At 52.7% G+C, this 18548-nt stretch overlaps 5 pseudogenes; all 5 read left to right on the top strand.

Annotated features, from left to right (window-relative positions):
- Positions 1 to 2697: 2697 nt before the first annotated feature.
- LOC129130805 (feather keratin Cos1-2-like) lies at positions 2698 to 3472 on the top strand (annotated as a pseudogene).
- A 2751-nt stretch (positions 3473 to 6223) lies between these two features.
- Positions 6224 to 6998, top strand: LOC143691884 (feather keratin Cos1-2-like; annotated as a pseudogene).
- A 2754-nt stretch (positions 6999 to 9752) lies between these two features.
- Positions 9753 to 10526, top strand: LOC143691885 (feather keratin Cos1-2-like; annotated as a pseudogene).
- Positions 10527 to 13296: 2770 nt separating this feature from the next.
- On the top strand, positions 13297 to 14073 carry LOC143691886 (feather keratin Cos1-2-like; annotated as a pseudogene).
- A 2761-nt stretch (positions 14074 to 16834) lies between these two features.
- LOC129130806 (feather keratin Cos1-2-like) lies at positions 16835 to 17613 on the top strand (annotated as a pseudogene).
- Positions 17614 to 18548: the final 935 nt, after the last annotated feature.

The following is an 18548-nucleotide window of genomic DNA, read 5'->3' as shown; positions in this document are numbered from 1 at the left end:
GAGCAGGAAATAGAGCTTCAGAAAATTGTATTTAGAGCTTTGGACCATCGCTCCCTTGTTCTATTCTCCTCTCCTTTTCTCCCCATGGCAGTCTTATGTGGGCATGCCATCCTTCCCCCCTCTGCAGAGCAGTGCAAAGAACACCACATGGGAGCTCCATCTTAGTGGTTGCTCCTGGTGCTCTCTGTGAGCCATCTCCTTTTCTTCTTTAAACCTATTAAAATTGTGTTGCATTCAAGCCTTGGTCTCCATGTTGTCTGTTGTTGTGCGGGAACTTCTCCAGTCTCTTCTGGAAAAAGTTTGAGAAAACAATGTGAGGGTCTTGCTGCAGAGGATTTTATTTTTCCCCTTTTCCCTTTGGAGCTAATGAAAAAAATCCCTGCCTACTCGGCAGCCAAAGGCCATCATAGACACTTTGGCTCCAAAGCAGTGAAGTTGGGAACTAACAATACCTGGGGAGAGCCCACAACTCATCTCTTCCCATCCTTCCTTCATTGCCTGGCCTGGCGTCTGTGGCCAGCACACTTATGAACAAGGAGATGAGATCCAATCCTCACACAGTCCCTCAGCACCCGGTAGGGCCCAGCCGCTGCCCAGACACACAGGGCTGGGCGGACCGCACCTCCGGACACAGCCAGCAGGGGCGCTGCTGGCTCCCAGCCGGGCAGGGCGCGTGCGATGATTCCCCCATGGCAGCAGAGGGCGCCGTGGCACAAGCTCAGGGGTCATGCAGTAATGGCGGCTTGACTGAGATGGGAAGGGATGGGAGAAAGGCTTGGCTTTACAAATCCCGAGGGGCAGATGATCCAGTGCCACAGCAGAACTCTCGGGAGCAGCAAGATGGAATGGCAGGAATGAGTAAAAATCCCAGAGTAGTGGACAAGATCTATCCGCAGCTCTGCAGCTATAGATGGAACTGCGGGATGTCTCAGCAGGCAGGGGTTCCAGGGCTATGGTGCAGCAAAACCCACAGCATTACTGAAGGAGCAGCAGGGGTCCAGCAGTGGCAGCCCGGCTCCAAGCAGTACAACGTAAGGCAGGGTGGGGATACCAATCACCTGAATATATGATGAAAAGTCCCTCTTTTAATGAGGTACTGTTTTAGCAATGTTCCAGTGCAATGGCTGCTCTTACGAGCTGAGCTGCACTCACAGGAAAAGAAAGGCAGAAAAAGAAAGAAGCCTGCAGTGGTGATGAATTCTCCCCACAGCACTGCAGGCTCTCTCCTCTCCTAAAGCAGAGAGTAAAAGAGTGCCCGAGGCTGCACCCAATGCCATTTTCACCACTCCAAATGTCTAAGCATGTCTGGCCTCGAGGAGAAACCATCAGATAAGAGAAGTGCAGCCCTCCTCCCCTGAGCTTGGGCACTTCTTCTTGCTTTCTTAAGTACCCAGTCGTTAATGCTTCTGAGCAAATTATGGGAAAAAATTCCTTGAGGAAGTTGAATCAAAAGGAAAGATTCTAACCATCAGCAGCTTATAAAGGGAAGGAAGCAGCATGCAGCTATGCTATGTGGGTAGATCCAACTGTCCTATATTTCATTGCAGAGAACACCTCAATATGGGTTCCTTTGGTCCAAGAACCATTTCCTAGGGGGTGATGGAGCCCTGCTCAGTCAGCAAAAGGATGCTGAGAAGCAGAAGGTTATCTGGCAATGGCCTGGACAGGAGGAGCCTGTGTCCCAACCTGGCCACCAGAAAGGTTCCAGCAGAAGGGGATCCACTGAATGATAACAACCTGCAGAAGTGGGCAGACCGCCTTGGTGTTTCTCCCTCTCCATAAAACAAGAAATGGAGAGTGCAGGAGGCAGAAACTGATTTCAGTGCTAGTTCTCTGCCACCTTCAAGCCACAACCATTCAGTGTTAGATTCCATACAAAGTGCCATTCCTGATGGCAAAGGAAATATCTTTCTCTCTGAGATCATGACCACTCCAGGGAAGAGGCCTGCTGCTCTGACCTGCACATACCCTCAGGAGGGTCACCCAAGCTCAGAATGATGCACGTGTGCTCAAACACTCCTTCATGGAATAATGCAAAGATCTGTATGGGCCCCGAGAGTCAGCAAAGAGTCAGGGACAGTCAGAAAAGATGTGCAGTTCTGGGAACTCTGATGAGGAGATAATGGGCACAAGTGTGGCAGAAAATTACTCAGGTATCCTGGAAGAGGATCTGGCCCCAGAGAACTCCTGGTATTCCCAGAGGACCCACAGAGAGTGCACAGAAAGACCATGAGCCAAATGAGGCCAACACAATTTTTCTCTGAGCACTGTTTGAGTAGCAACAGGGTCCAACCCCCCCAGCAGATGCAGACCTGTGTGCAACGGTGAGTGACCATCATGGAGTGATGGGATAAAACAACAGAAAATGATGTGTCATGATACCTCACATGGCAGTCCGTGGGCAAGAAGCATGAGACTGACGCCCATTTCCTGACAACTTGGACAAAACCAAACCCACAAGAATGACACAGGGGAACATATCTGTCCACAGGGGATGCTGCCAGCTGATGATCTGAGCAACTTAAATGCACCCAGCATTGGTTTTGCACAGGAAACCCCTGAATCTCTCATTTCAGCACTTAGAAAAATGACTCTTCATGTAGGAAAGAACAGAGAATTAGCCGGGAAATGAAAAGGCAGCAATACAGGAAACCATGACAGAATCCCTACCATTAACTGGGATGGTGCACATTTGCCATGTACTGGTCAGAAAATTATGACTTCCACTACAGTGCCTGTGGGCCTGAGGCAGGGCAGGACTGCTATAAAAGGCAGCCCAAGTCTCTGCTCTCTCATCCACTTCTCTCACCTCCTTCTCCTCTTCAGGAATCAGGTGAGTGGGAAGCCTCTTCTCCTCCTCCTGCAGCTGCTGCTGCTTCAAGAGCAGCTCTTGCCTGCCTGGAGGTCTCAGCTGAGAGGGGCTACAAGAGCCCAGGGCTGGGAGCTGCTTGTGCTGGGAGAGGGCAGGGCAGAGAAGGTCTTGTGCAGACAGAGAGAGGCTGGGACTTGGCTGAGGTGGCTCCTGGGCTTTGAGCTGGGCACTGCAATGTGGGCCAGGAGGTGCCTGGGCTGCAGGGTGTTTGGGTGCAGTGCTGCTTCTCACGTGTCCTCACTTTGTGCTTCTCCCTGCCCTCTGTGCCAGGTGCACCTGTGAGCCCCAGCCATGTCCTGCTGCAGGCCCTGTGACCCTTGCTGCCAGCCCTGTGGGCCCTGCCCGCTGGCCAGCAGCTGCAATGAGTGCTGTGTCAGGCAGTGCCAGAGCTCCCACGTTGTCATTCAGCCGCCTGCTGTGCTGGTGACCCTGCCTGGGCCCATCCTCAGCTCCTCCCCACAGAACACCGCCGTGGGATCCTCCACCTCGGCTGCTGTTGGCAACATCCTCAGCTCTGGCGGAGTGCCCATCAGCTCTGGGGGCTTTGACATCTCCTGCATCACCAACTGCTATGGTGGCAGCAGGTGCCGTCCCTGCTAAAGCTGCTGGCAATGTCTTCTGGCAACAACGCCCAAGCCTTCAAAGCATGGTTTTGAGCAGGAAATAGAGCTTCAGAAAATTGTATTTAGAGCTTTGGACCATCGCTCCCTTGTTCTATTCTCCTCTCCTTTTCTCCCCATGGCAGTCTTATGTGGGCATGCCATCCTTCCCCCCTCTGCAGAGCAGTGCAAAGAACACCACATGGGAGCTCCATCTTAGTGGTTGCTCCTAGTGCTCTCTGTGAGCCATCTCCTTTTCTTCTTTAAACCTATTAAAATTGTGTTGCATTCAAGCCTTGGTCTCCATGTTGTCTGTTGTTGTGCGGGAACTTCTCCAGTCTCTTCTGGAAAAAGTTTGAGAAAACAATGTGAGGGTCTTGCTGCAGAGGATTTTATTTTTCCCCTTTTCCCTTTGGAGCTAATGAAAAAAATCCCTGCCTACTCGGCAGCCAAAGGCCATCATAGACACTTTGGCTCCAAAGCAGTGAAGTTGGGAACTAACAATACCTGGGGAGAGCCCACAACTCATCTCTTCCCATCCTTCCTTCATTGCCTGGCCTGGCGTCTGTGGCCAGCACACTTATGAACAAGGAGATGAGATCCAATCCTCACACAGTCCCTCAGCACCCGGTAGGGCCCAGCCGCTGCCCAGACACACAGGGCTGGGCGGACCGCACCTCCGGGCACAGCCAGCAGGGGCGCTGCTGGCTCCCAGCCGGGCAGGGCGCGTGCGATGATTCCCCCATGGCAGCAGAGGGCGCCGTGGCACAAGCTCAGGGGTCATGCAGTAATGGCGGCTTGACTGAGATGGGAAGGGATGGGAGAAAGGCTTGGCTTTACAAATCCCGAGGGGCAGATGATCCCGTGCCACAGCAGAACTCTCGGGAGCAGCAAGATGGAATGGCAGGAATGAATAAAAATCCCAGAGTAGTGGACAAGATCTATCCGCAGCTCTGCAGCTATAGATGGAACTGTGGGATGTCTCAGCAGGCAGGGGTTCCAGGGCTATGGTGCAGCAAAACCCACAGCATTACTGAAGGAGCAGCAGGGGTCCAGCAGTGGCAGCCCGGCTCCAAGCAGTACAACGTAAGGCAGGGTGGGGATACCAATCACCTGAATATATGGTGAAAAGTCCCTCTTTTAATGAGGTACTGTTTTAACAATGTCCCAGTGCAATGGCTGCTCTTACGAGCTGAGCTGCACTCACAGGAAAAGAAAGGCAGAAAAAGAAAGAAGCCTGCAGTGGTGATGAATTCTCCCCACAGCACTGCAGGCTCTCTCCTCTCCTAAAGCAGAGAGTAAAAGAGTGCCCGAGGCTGCACCCAATGCCATTTTCACCACTCCAAATGTCTAAGCATGTCTGGCCTCGAGGAGAAACCATCAGATAAGAGAAGTGCAGCCCTCCTCCCCTGAGCTTGGGCACTTCTTCTTGCTTTCTTAAGTACCCAGTCGTTAATGCTTCTGAGCAAATTATGGGAAAAAATTCCATGAGGAAGTTGAATCAAAAGGAAAGATTCTAACCATCAGCAGCTTATAAAGGGAAGGAAGCAGCATGCAGCTATGCTATGTGGGTAGATCCAACTGTCCTATATTTCATTGCAGAGAACACCTCAATATGGGTTCCTTTGGTCCAAGAACCATTTCCTAGGGGGTGATGGAGCCCTGCTCAGTCAGCAAAAGGATGCTGAGAAGCAGAAGGTTATCTGGCAATGGCCTGGACAGGAGGAGCCTGTGTCCCAACCTGGCCACCAGAAAGGTTCCAGCAGAAGGGGATCCACTGAATGATAACAACCTGCAGAAGTGGGCAGACCGCCTTGGTGTTTCTCCCTCTCCATAAAACAAGAAATGGAGAGTGCAGGAGGCAGAAACTGATTTCAGTGCTAGTTCTCTGCCACCTTCAAGCCACAACCATTCAGTGTTAGATTCCATACAAAGTGCCATTCCTGATGGCAAAGGAAATATCTTTCTCTCTGAGATCATGACCACTCCAGGGAAGAGGCCTGCTGCTCTGACCTGCACATACCCTCAGGAGGGTCACCCAAGCTCAGAATGATGCACGTGTGCTCAAACACTCCTTCATGGAATAATGCAAAGATCTGTATGGGCCCCGAGAGTCAGCAAAGAGTCAGGGACAGTCAGAAAAGATGTGCAGTTCTGGGAACTCTGATGAGGAGATAATGGGCACAAGTGTGGCAGAAAATTACTCAGGTATCCTGGAAGAGGATCTGGCCCCAGAGAACTCCTGGTATTCCCAGAGGACCCACAGAGAGTGCACAGAAAGACCATGAGCCAAATGAGGCCAACACAATTTTTCTCTGAGCACTGTTTGAGTAGCAACAGGGTCCAACCCTCCCAGCAGATGCAGACCTGTGTGCAACAGTGAGTGAACATCATGGAGTGATGGGATAAAACAACAGAAAATGATGTGTCATGATACCTCACATGGCAGTCCGTGGGCAAGAAGCACGAGACTGACACCCATTTCCTGACAACTTGGACAAAACCAAACCCACAGGAATGACACAGGGGAATATATCTGTCCACAGGGGATGCTGCCAGCTGATGATCTGAGCAACTTAAATGCACCCAGCATTGGTTTTGCACAGGAAACCCCTGAATCTCTCATTTCAGCACTTAGAAAAACGACTCTTCATGTAGGAAAGAACAGAGAATTAGCCGGGAAATGAAAAGGCAGCAATACAGGAAACCATGACAGAATCCCTACCATTAACTGGGATGGTGCACATTTGCCATGTACTGGTCAGAAAATTATGACTTCCACTACAGTGCCTGTGGGCCTGAGGCAGGGCAGGACTGCTATAAAAGGCAGCCCAAGTCTCTGCTCTCTCAGCCACTTCTCTCACCTCCTTCTCCTCTTCAGGAAGCAGGTGAGTGGGAAGCCTCTTCTCCTCCTCCTGCAGCTGCTGCTGCTTCAAGAGCAGCTCTTGCCTGCCTGGAGGTCTCAGCTGAGAGGGGCTACAAGAGCCCAGGGCTGGGAGCTGCTTGTGCTGGGAGAGGGCAGGGCAGAGAAGGTCTTGTGCAGACAGAGAGAGGCTGGGACTTGGCTGAGGTGGCTCCTGGGCTTTGAGCTGGGCACTGCAATGTGGGCCAGGAGGTGCCTTGGCTGCAGGGTGTTTGGGTGCAGTGCTGCTTCTCACGTGTCCTCACTTTGTGCTTCTCCCTGCCCTCTGTGCCAGGTGCACCTGTGATCCCAAGCCATGTCCTGCTGCAGGCCCTGTGACCCTTGCTGCCAGCCCTGTGGGCCCTGCCCGCTGGCCAGCAGCTGCAATGAGTGCTGTGTCAGGCAGTGCCAGAGCTCCCACGTTGTCATTGAGCCGCCTGCTGTGCTGGTGACCCTGCCTGGCCCCATCCTCAGCTCCTCCCCACAGAACACCGCTGTGGGATCCTCCACCTCTGCTGCTGTTGGCAACATCCTCAGCTCTGGCGGAGTGCCCATCAGCTCTGGGGGCTTTGACATCTCCTGCATCACCAACTGCTATGGTGGCAGCAGGTGCCGTCCCTGCTAAAGCTGCTGGCAATGTCTTCTGGCAACAACGCCCAAGCCTTCAAAGCATGGTTTTGGGCAGGAAATAGAGCTTCAGAAAATTGTATTTAGAGCTTTGGACCATCTCTTCCTTGTCCTATTCTCCTCTCCTTTTCTCCCCATGGCAGTCTTATGTGGACATGCCATCCTTCCTAGCTCTTCAGAGCAGTGCAAAGAACACCACATGGGAGCTCCACCTTAGTGGTTGCTCCAGGTACTCTCTGTGAGCCATCTCCTTTTCTTCTTTAAACCTATTAAAACCTTCTTGCATTCAAGCCTTGGTCTCTGTGTCGTCTGTTGTCCTGGGGCAACTCCTCCAGGTGGCCCTAAAAAGCGGGGGAGAAATCAATGTTTGGTGCTCTCTGCAGCAGATTCTCTTTGGTGCCCTTTTCTCTTGGAGCTAATGAAGAACATCCCTGGCTACTCGGCAGCCAAAGGCCATTATGGGGACTTTGGCTCCAAAGGAGTGGGAATGGGAATCAACAACAATTGGGGATAGCCCACAACTCATCTGTATCTATCCTTCCTTCATTGCCTGGCCTAGGGCCTTTGGCCAGCCCTCCTGGGAACAAGGAGATGAGATCCAAACCTCACACAGTCCCTCAGCACTCGGCAGGGTCCAGCTGCTGCCCAGACACACAGGGCTGAGGGGACCGCACCTCCGGGCACAGCCAGCTGGGGCGCTGCTGGCTCCCGGCCGGGCAGGGCGCGTGTGATGATTCCCCCATGGCAGCAGAGGGCGCCGTGGTGCGAGCTCAGGGGTCAAGAGGTAATGGCGGCTCTACAGATAGGGGAAGGGATTGAAGAACGGCTTGGCTTTACAAAGACTGAGCGGAGATGATTCTGTTGTCCCAGCTGGACTCTTGGGAACAGCAAGCTGGAATGGCAAGAATAAGTTAATAACCCGGGATGGTGGATGAGACATATTGTAAGCTCTGCAGCTGAAGTGTGGCTGCAGGAGGTCTCCCCAGGCAGGGGAATATGGTCCAGCAAAACCCAGCGCATTGCTGAAGAAGAAGAAGAAGCAGGATTCCATCAGGGGCAGCCCTGCTCCAAACAGTGCAGGGAAAAGGCAGGGTGGGGATTCCGAGCACCCGAACATATGGTGAATAGTCCCTCTTTTACTGAGGTAGAGTGTTAACAAGGTCTCAGTGCAATGGCTGCTCTTACGAGCCTATTTCCACTCGCAGGAGAAGAAAGGCGGCAGGAGATGGGAACCCGTAGTGGTGACAAATTCTCCCTACAGCATTGCAGTCTCTCTCCGCTCTGAAAGCTGAGAAAGTGAGCCAGGGGCTGCACCCCATGCCATTTTCCCACTCCTAATGTCTCAGCATGTCTGGCCTTCAGGAGAACCCACAGATAAGAGAAGTGCAGCCAGATAAGCACCTCCCCTGAGACTGGCCACTTCTTTTTTCATTCTCAAGTACCCAGCCATCAATGTTTCATAACAAATTATGGGAAAAAATTCCTTGAGGAAAAAGCACTGAAATGAAAAGATTCTGCCCCTCGACAGCCTCTAAAGGGAAGGGAGTAGCACTCAGCTATGCTATGTGGGGAGATCCAACTGTCCAATATCTCACAGTAGAGCAACACCTCAGTAGGGGTTCCTTTGGTCCAAGACCCATTTGCTGGGAGGTTTCAGCCCTGCTCAGTCAGCTCCAGGCTGCTGAGATGTAGAAATGCACCTACCATTGGCCTGGACAGCAGGAGCCTCTGTCCCACCCTGGCTACCAGCAACGTTACGAGAAGGGGACACATTGAATGATAACTACGGGCAGAAGTGGGCAGGCAGCCATGGTGTTTCTCCCTCTCCATAAAACAAGAAAGGGAAAGTGCAGGAGGCAGAAACTGATTTCAGTGCTAGTTCTCTGCCACCTTCAAGCCACGATCATTCAGCGGTAGATTCCATACAAAGTGCCATTACTGATGGCAAAGGAAACATCTTTCTCTCTGAGATCATGACCACTCCAGGGAAGAGCCCTGCTGCTCTGACCTGCACACACCCTCAGGAGGGTCATCCAAGCACAGAATGATACACGTGTGCTCAAACACACCAGCATGGTACAATGCAAAGATCTGTATGGTCCCAGAGAGCCAGCAAAGAGTCAGGAACAGACAGAAAAAGGGTGCAGTCCTGGGAACTCTGATGAGGAGATACTAGGGGCAATTATGCCCAAAAATCACTCAGGTATCCTGGACAAGGATCAGGCCCCAGACAACTCCTGGTACTCCCCGAGGACCACAGGGAGTGCACAGAAAAACAATGAGCCAAATGAGGCCAACACAATTTTTCTCTGAGCACTGTTTGAGTAGCAACAGGGTCCAACCCTCCCAGCAGATGCAGACCTGTGTGCAACAGTGAGTGAGCATCATGGAGAGATGGGAAAAGCAACAGAAAATGATGTGTCATGAGCCCTCACATGGCAGTCCTTGGGCATGTGGGCAAGGAGCACGAGACTGACACCCATTTCCTGACAACTTGAATAAAACCAAACCCACAGGAATGACACAGGTGAACATATTTTTCTGCAGAGGATGCTGCCAGCCGATGGTGTGAGATTCCAAATGCACCCAGCATTGGTTTTGCACAGGAAATCCTTGAATCTCTCATCCCAGCATTTAGAGAAATGACCCTTCATGTAGGAAAGCACAGAGAATTAGTCGGGAAATGAAAAGGCACCAGTGCAGGAAACCAGGACACAGCTCCTACCATTAGCTGAGATGGTGCACATTTGACATGCGCTGGTCACAAAATTATGACTTCCACTACAGTGCCTGTTGGCCTGAGGCAGGGCAGGACTGCTATAAAAGGCAGCCCAAGTCTCTGCTCTCTCAGCCACTTCTCTCACCTCCTCCTCTTCAGGAATCAGGTGAGTGGGAAAACTCATCTTGTCCTCCGTCTGCTGCTGCTTCTTCAAGAGCAGCTCTTGCCTGCCTGGAGATCTCAGCTGAGAGGAGCTGTTGTAGTGCAGGGCTGGGAGCTGCTTGTGCTGGGAGAGGGCAGGGGAGAGAAGGTCTTGTGCAGACAGAGAGAGAGGCTGGAACTTTGCTGAGGTGACTCCTGGGCTTTGAGCTGGGCACTGCAATGTGGGCCAGGAGGTGCCTTGGCTGCAGGGTGTTTGGGTGCAGTGCTGCTTCTCACGTGTCCTCACATTCTGCTTCTCCCTGCCCTCTGTGCCAGGTGCACCTGTGAGCCCCAGCCATGTCCTGCTGCAAGCCCTGTGACCCTTGCTGCCAGCCCTGTGGGCCCTGCCCGCTGGCCAGCAGCTGCAATGAGTGCTGTGTCAGGCAGTGCCAGAGCTCCCACGTTGTCATTCAGCCGCCTGCTGTGCTGGTGACCCTGCCTGGCCCCATCCTCAGCTCCTCCCCACAGAACACCGCCGTGGGATCCTCCACCTCTGCTGCTGTTGGCAGCATCCTCAGCTCTGGCGGAGTGCCCATCAGCTCTGGGGGCTTTGACATCTCCTGCATCACCAACTGCTATGGTGGCAGCAGGTGCCGTCCCTGCTAAAGCTGCTGGCAATGTCTTCTGGCAACAACGCCCAAGCCTTCAAAGCATGGTTTTGGGCAGGAAATAGAGCTTCAGAAAATTGTATTTAGAGCTTTGGACCATCGCTCCCTTGTTCTATTCTCCTCTCCTTTTCTGTCCCTCATTTCCCTAGGCAGTCTAGCGTGGACCTGCTGTCCTTCCTCCCTCTGCATAGCAGTGCAAAGAGCACCACATGGGAGCTCCATCTTAGTCACTGCTTCTGGTACTCTCTGTGTGCCATCTCCTTTTCTTCTTTCAACTTATTAAAGCTGTGTTGCATTCAAGCCTTGGTCTCTTTGTGTCATCTGTTGTTTTGGGGGAACTCCTACAGACTACCCAAGAAAAAGGTGGAGAAATCAATGTTTGGGGCTCGCTGTAACATATTTTACTTTGTGCCCATTTCCCTTGGAGCTGTGAAGAACATCTCTGGCTACTCAGCAGCCAAAGGCCATCATGGAGACTTTGGCTCCATAGGAGTGGGGCTGTGAAACAACAAGGATTGGGAACAGCCCTCAACTCATCTCTTCCTATCCCTCCTTCATTGCCTGGCCTAGCGAGTGTGGGCAGCAATCCTGGAAACAAGGAGATGAAATCCAAACCTCACACAGTCCCTCAGCACTCAGCAGGGACCAGCTGCTGCCCATACATGCAGGGCTGAGGGGACCGCACCTCCGGGCACAGCCAGCAGGGGCGCTGCTGGCTCCCGGCCTGGCAGGGCGCATGCGATGATTCCCCCGTGGCAGCAGAGGGCGCTGTGGCGAGTGCTTGGGTGTCATGCTGTAGTGGCGGCTTGACTGAGATGGGAAGGGATGGAAGAAAGGCTTAGCTTTGCAAAGCCCGAGGGGCAGCTGATCCAGTGCCCCAGATGCACTCTCTGAAGAAACCAGCGGGAATGGCAGGATCAAGGAAGAACTCCCGGGGTGGTGGACGAGATCGATCAGAAGCTCTGCAGCTGCAGCTGGAATTGCGGGATGTCTCAGCAGGCTGGAGCTGCGGGGCTACAGTGCAGCAAAACACAGAGCAGTGCTGAAGAGGCAGCAGGGGCCCTGCAGTGGAATCCTGACTCTAACATTGCAAGGAAAGGCGGGTGCGGATTCCGAGCACTTGGACATATTAACATATGGTGAAAAGTCCCTCTTTTAGTGAGGTAGAATGTTAACAAGGTTCCAAATCAATGCCTGCTCTTACGAGCAGAGCTCCACACACAGTAAAATAAAGTCAGCCGGAGACGGAACCCAGCAGTGGTGATGAATTCTCCCCACAGCTCTGCATTGTCTCTCCCCTACGATAGCTGAGAGACAAAGAGAGCCAGGGGCTGCAACTAAGCCCGTCATCCTTGTCCAAATGTCTCAGCATCACTGGCCTACAGGAGAAACCCTCAGAGAAGAAATGTTCATCCTGATGCCCTTCTCACCTGAGCTTGGCCACTTCTTTCTCTTTCTTTACTACCCAGTCGTTAAGGTTTCCTAGCAAATTATGGGATAAAATTCCCTGAGGAAAAAGAATCAAATGAAAAGATTCTGACCCTCAACAGCCACGAAAGCGGAGGGAGCAGGATTCAGCTATCTTATGTGGTTATATCTCACAGCGGAGCAATACCTGAATATGGGTTCCTTTGGTCCAAGAACCATTTCCTGGGGGGTCTTGGAACCCTTCTCAGTCAGCTCCCGGATGCCGAGATGTAGCAGTGCATGTGGCATTGGCCTGGACAGGAGGAGCCTGTGTACCACTCAGGTCACCAGCAACATTCCACCAGAAGGGGATCCACTGAATGATAACAACCTGCAGAAGTGGGCAAGCTTGCCTTGGTGTTTCTCCCTCTCCATAAAACAAGAAAGGGAGAGTGCAGGAGGCAGAAACTGATTTCAGTTTCAGAAGCTAGTTCTCGACCCGCTTGAAGCCACGACCATTCAGCGGTGGATTCCATACAAAGAGCCATTCCTGATGGCAAAGGAAACATCTTTCTCTCTGAGATCATGACCACTCCAGGGAAGAATCCTGCTGCTCTGACCTGCACATACCCTCAGGAGGGTCACCCAAGCACAGAATGAGGCAAAAGTGCTCAAAAAAACCTGCATGGAATAATGCAATGATCGGAATGATCCCAGAGAGTCAGCAAAGAGTCAGGAACAGACAGAAAAGATGTTCAGTTATGGGAACTGTGCTGATGAGATAATGGGGACAAGAGTGGCAGAAAATTACTCAGGTATCCTGGACAAGGATCAGGTCCCAGATAACTCTTGGTATTCCCAGAGGACCACAGGGAGTGCACAGAAAAACAATGAGCCAAATGAGGCCAACACAATTTTTCTCTGAGCACTGTTTGAGTAGCAACAGGGTCCAACCCTCCCAGCAGATGCAGACCTGTGTGCAACAGTGAGTGAGCATCATGGAGAGATGGGAAAAGCAACAGAAAATGATGTGTCATGAGCCCTCACATGGGCATGGGCATGTGGGCAAGGAGCACGAGACTGACGCCCATTTCCTGACAACTTGGACAAAACCAAAGCCACAGGAATGACACAGGTGAACATATTTTTCTGCAGAGGATGCTGCCAGCCGATGGTGTGAGATTCCAAATGCACCCAGCATTGGTTTTGCACAGGAAATCCTTGAATCTCTCATCCCAGCATTTAGAAAAATGACCCTTCATGTAGGAAAGCACAGAGAATTAGCCGGGAAATGAAAAGGCAGCAGTGCAGGAAACCAGGAATGAAACCCCTACTATTAACTGGGATGGTGCACATTTGCCATGTACTGGTCACAAAATTATGACTTCCACTGAGGTGCCTGTTGGCCTGAGGCAGGTCAGGACTGCTATAAAAGGCAGCCCAAGTCTCTGCTCTCTCATCCACTTCTCTCACCTCCTTCTCCTCTTCAGGAATCAGGTGAGTGGGAAGCCTCTTCTCCTCCTCCTGCTGCTGCTGTTTCATACCAAGCTCTTGCCTGGCTGGAGGTCTCAGCTGAGAGGGGCTACAAGAGCCCAGGGCTGGGAGCTGCTTGTGCTGGGAGAGGGCAGGGGAGAGAAGGTCTTGTGCAGACAGAGAGAGGCTGGGACTGGGCTGAGGTGGCTCCTGTGCTTTGAGCTGGGCACTGCAATGTGGGCCAGGAGGTGCCCACATTGTGCAGGGTGTTTGGGTGCAGTGCTGCTTCTCACGTGTCCTCACTTTGTGCTTCTCCCTGCCCTCTGTGCCAGGTGCACCTGTGAGCCCCAGCCATGTCCTGCTGCAAGCCCTGTGACCCTTGCTGCCAGCCCTGTGGGCCCTGCCCGCTGGCGAGCAGCTGCAATGAGTGCTGTGTCAGGCAGTGCCAGAGCTCCCACGTTGTCATTCAGCCGCCTGCTGTGCTGGTGACCCTGCCTGGGCCCATCCTCAGCTCCTCCCCACAGAACACCGCCGTGGGATCCTCCACCTCGGCTGCTGTTGGCAACATTCTCAGCTCTGGCGGAGTGCCCATCAGCTCTGGGGGCTTTGACATCTCCTGCATCACCAACTGCTATGGTGGCAGCAGATGCTGTGGTCCCTGCTAAAGCTGCTGGCAATGTCTTCTGGCAACAACGCCCAAGCCTTCAAAGCATGGTTTTGGGCAGGAAATAGAGCTTCAGAAAATTGTATTTAGAGCTTTGGACCATCACTTCCTTGTCCCATTCTCCTCTCCTTTTCTCCCCAAGGCAGTCTAGTGTGGGCGTGCCGTCCTTCCCCCCTCTGCAGAGCAGTTCAAGGAACACCACGTGGGAGCTCCATCTTAGTGGCTGCTCCTGGTGCTCTCTGTGAGCCATCTCCTTTTCCTCTTTAACCTCATTAAAATTGTCTTGCATTCAAGCCTTGCCCTCTGAGTTGTCGGTTGTTCTGGGGGAACCCCTCCAGTTTTCTCAGGAAAAAGATGGAGGATGCAATGCCTGGGGCACGCTGCAGTGGATTTTATTTTGTCCCCCTTTCATTTGGAGCTGATGAAGAACATCCCTGGCTACTCATCAGCCAAAGGCCATCATGGAGACGTTGGGTCCAAAGGAGTGGGAATGGGAAACAACAACACCAGGCGACAGCCCACAACTCATCTCTTGCCATCCTTCCTTCATTTCCTGGCCTAGGGCCTTTGGCCAGCCCTCCTGGCAACAAGGAGATGAAATCCAAACCTCACACAGTCCCTCAGCACTCAGCAGGGCCCAGCTGCTGCCCAGGCACGCAGGGCTGAGGGGACCGCACCTCCGGGCACAGCCAGCAGGGGCGCTGCTGGCTCCCGGCCTGGCAGGGCACGTGCGATGATTCCCCCATGGCAGCAGAGGGCGCTGTGGCCTGAGGTCCTAGGCCACGTGGTAATGGCGGCTTGATTGAGACGGGAAGGGATGATAAAAAGGCTTCGCTTAACAAGACCAAGGGGTAGCAGTGATCCTGTTTCCCCTGCTCGACTCTCAGGAGTAACAAGCTAGAATGGCATAAATGAGTGAAAAATCCCAGGGTGGTGGATAAGATGTAGTAGAAGCTCTGCAGCTCTCGATGGAGCTGTGGGTTGTCTCAACAGGCAGGGGGCTACAGTGCAGCAAAATCCAGAGCAGTTCCAAAAAAGCAGCAGGGGCCCAACAGAGGAAGCCCGGCTCCAAACAGTGCAAGGAAAGGCGGGTTGGGGATTCCAAGCACCTGAACATCTTGTGAAAAGTCCATCTTTTACTGAGGTAGACTGTTAACAAGGTGCCAGTGCAACGGTTGCTCCGAGGAGCAGAGCTCCAGGCACAGTAAAAAAAAAGGCAGCAAGACATGCAACACTGCAGTGGGGATGAACTCTCCCCACAGTGCTGCAGCCTCTCTGCCCTCTGAAAGCTGAGAGAGAAAGAGATCCAGGGTCTGCACCCAACCCCATTTTCCCACTCCAAATGTCTTTGCATTTCTGGCCTCCCGGAGAAACCCACAGATAAGAGAAATGCAGCTAGATTCCCTCCTCCCCTGAGCTTGGCCACTTCTTTTTTCATTGTGAAGTACCCAGTCGTTAATGTTTCCAAGCAACTTATGAGACAAAATTCCTTGAGGAAAAAGCACCAAAACGAATAGATTCTGCCCCTCAACAGCTTCTAAAGGGGAGGGAGCAACACTCAGCTATGCTGTGTGGGTCAAGCACACTGTCCTATATCTCACAGCAGAGCAACACCTGAATAGGGGTTCCTTTGGTCCAAGAACCATTTCCCGAGGGGTTTCACCCTGCTCAGTCAGCACCAGGATGCTGAGATGCAGAAATGCATCTGCCATTGGCCTGGAGAGGAGGAGCCTCTGTCACATCCTGGCCACCAGCAACATTCCACCAGAAGGGGATCCACTGAATGATAACAACCTGCAGAAGTGGGCAAGCTTGCCTTGGTGTTTCTCCCTCTCCATAAAACAAAAAATGGAAAGTGCACGAGGCAGAAGTTGATTTCAGTGCTAGTTCTCTGCCACCTTCAAGCCACGACAATTCAGTGTTAGATTCCATACAAAGTGCCATTACTGATGGCAAAGGAAACATCTTTCTCTCTGAGATCATGACCACTACAGGGAAGAGCCCTGCTGCTCTGACCTGCACATACCCTCAGGAGGGTCACCCAAGCACAGAATGATGCACGTGTGCTCAAACACTCCAGCATGGAATAATGCAAAGATCTGTATGGTCCCAGAGAGTTAGCAAAGAGTCAGGGACAGTCAGAAAAAAATGTGTAGTTCTGGGAACTCTGATGAGGAGATACTAGGGGCAATTGTGCCCAAAAATTACTCAGGTATCCTGGACAAGGATCAGGCCCCAGATAACTCTTGGTATTCCCACACGACCCACAGAGAGTGCACAGAAAGACCATGAGCCAAATGAGGCCAACACAATTTTTCTCTGAGCACTGTTTGAGTAGCAACAGATTCCAACCCCCCCAGCAGATGCAGACCTGTGTGCAACAGTGAGTGAGCATCATGGAGAGATGGGAAAAGCAACAGAAAATGATGTGTCATGAGCCCTCACATGGCAGTCCTTGGGCATGTGGGCAAGGAGCACGAGACTGACACCCATTTCCTGACAACTTGGACAAAACCAAAGCCACAGGAATGACACAGGTGAACATATTTTTCTGCAGAGGATGCTGCCAGCCGATGGTGTGAGATTCCAAATGCACCCAGCATTGGTTTTGCACAGGAAATCCTTGAATCTCTCATTCCAGCATTTAGAGAAATGACCCTTCATGTAGGAAAGCACAGAGAATTAGCCGGGAAATGAAAAGGCAGCAGTGCAGGAAACCAGGACTCAGCTCCTACCATTAGCTGAGATGGTGCACATTTGACATGAGCTGGTCACAAAATTATGACTTCCACTAAGGTGCCTGTTGGCCTGAGGCAGGGCAGGACTGCTATAAAAGGCAGCCCAAGTCTCTGCTCTCTCAGCCACTTCTCTCACCTCCTCCTCTTCAGGAATCAGGTGAGTGGGAAAACTCATCTTGTCCTCCGTCTGCTGCTGCTTCTTCAAGAGCAGCTCTTGCCTGGCTGGAGGTCTCAGCTGAGAGGAGCTGTTGTAGTGCAGGGCTGGGAGCTGCTTGTGCTGGGAGAGGGCAGGGGAGAGAAGGTCTTGTGCAGACAAACAGAGAGGTTGGAACTTTGCTGAGGTGACTCCTGGGCTTTGAGCTGGGTACTGCAATGTGGGCCAGGAGGTGCCCACATTGTGCAGGGTGTTTGGGTGCAGTGCTGCTTCTCACGTGTCCTCACTTTGTGCTTCTCCCTGCCCTCTGTGCCAGGTGCACCTGTGAGCCCCAGCCATGTCCTGCTGCAGGCCCTGTGACCCTTGCTGCCAGCCCTGTGGGCCCTGCCCGCTGGCCAGCAGCTGCAATGAGTGCTGTGTCAGGCAGTGCCAGAGCTCCCACGTTGTCATTCAGCCGCCTGCTGTGCTGGTGACCCTGCCTGGGCCCATCCTCAGCTCCTCCCCACAGAACACCGCCGTAGGATCCTCCACCTCTGCTGCTGTTGGCAACATCCTCAGCTCTGGCGGAGTGCCCATCAGCTCTGGGGGCTTTGACATCTCCTGCATCACCAACTGCTATGGTGGCAGCAGATGCTGTGGTCCCTGCTAAAGCTGCTGGCAATGTCTTCTGGCAACAACGCCCAAGCCTTCAAAGCATGGTTTTGGGCAGGAAATAGAGCTTCAGAAAATTGTATTTAGAGCTTTGGACCATCGCTTCCTTGTCCTATTCTCCTCTCCTTTCCTCCCCAAGGCAGTCTAGTGTGGGCGTGCCGTCCTTGCCCCCTCTGCAGAGCAGTGCAAAGAGCACCACATGGGAGCTCCATCTTAGTGGCTGCTCCTGGTGCTCTCTGTGAGCCATCTCCTTTTCTTCTTTAACCTCATTAAAATTGTCTTGCATTCAAGCCTTGGCCTCTGAGTTGTCTGTTGTTCTGGGGGAACCCCTCCAGTTTTCTCAGGAAAAAGATGGAGGATGCAATGCCTGGGGCACGCTGCAGTGGATTTTATTTTGTCCCCCTTTCATTTGGAGCTGATGAAGAACATCCCTGGCTACTCATCAGCCAAAGGCCATCATGGAGACGTTGGGTCCAAAGGAGTGGGAATGGGAAACAACAACACCAGGCGACAGCCCACAACTCATCTCTTGCCATCCTTCCTTCATTTCCTGGCCTAGGGCCTTTGGCCAGCCCTCCTGGAAACAAGGAGATGAAATCCAAACCTCACACAGTCCCTCAGCACTCGGCAGGGACCAGCTGCTGCCCAGACACGCAGGGCTGAGGAGACCACACCTCCGGGCACAGCCAGCAGGGGCGCTGCTGGCTCCCGGCCTGGCAGGGCGCATGCGATGATTCCCCCATGGCAGCAGAGGGCGCTGTGGCCTGAGGTCCTAGGCCACGTGGTAATGGCGGCTTGATTGAGACGGGAAGGGATGATAAAAAGGCTTCGCTTTACAAAGACCAAGGGGTAGCGGTGATCCTGTTTCCCCTGCTCGACTCTCAGGAGTAACAAGCTGGAATGGCAGAAATGAGTGAAAATCCCAGGGTGGTG

This window comes from Agelaius phoeniceus, chromosome 26 (genome assembly GCF_051311805.1).
Source record: "Agelaius phoeniceus isolate bAgePho1 chromosome 26, bAgePho1.hap1, whole genome shotgun sequence".
NCBI lineage: Eukaryota > Metazoa > Chordata > Aves > Passeriformes > Icteridae > Agelaius > Agelaius phoeniceus.
The sequence above is the reverse complement of the archived record's forward strand: the minus strand, read 5'-3'. Positions and strand labels throughout refer to the sequence as shown.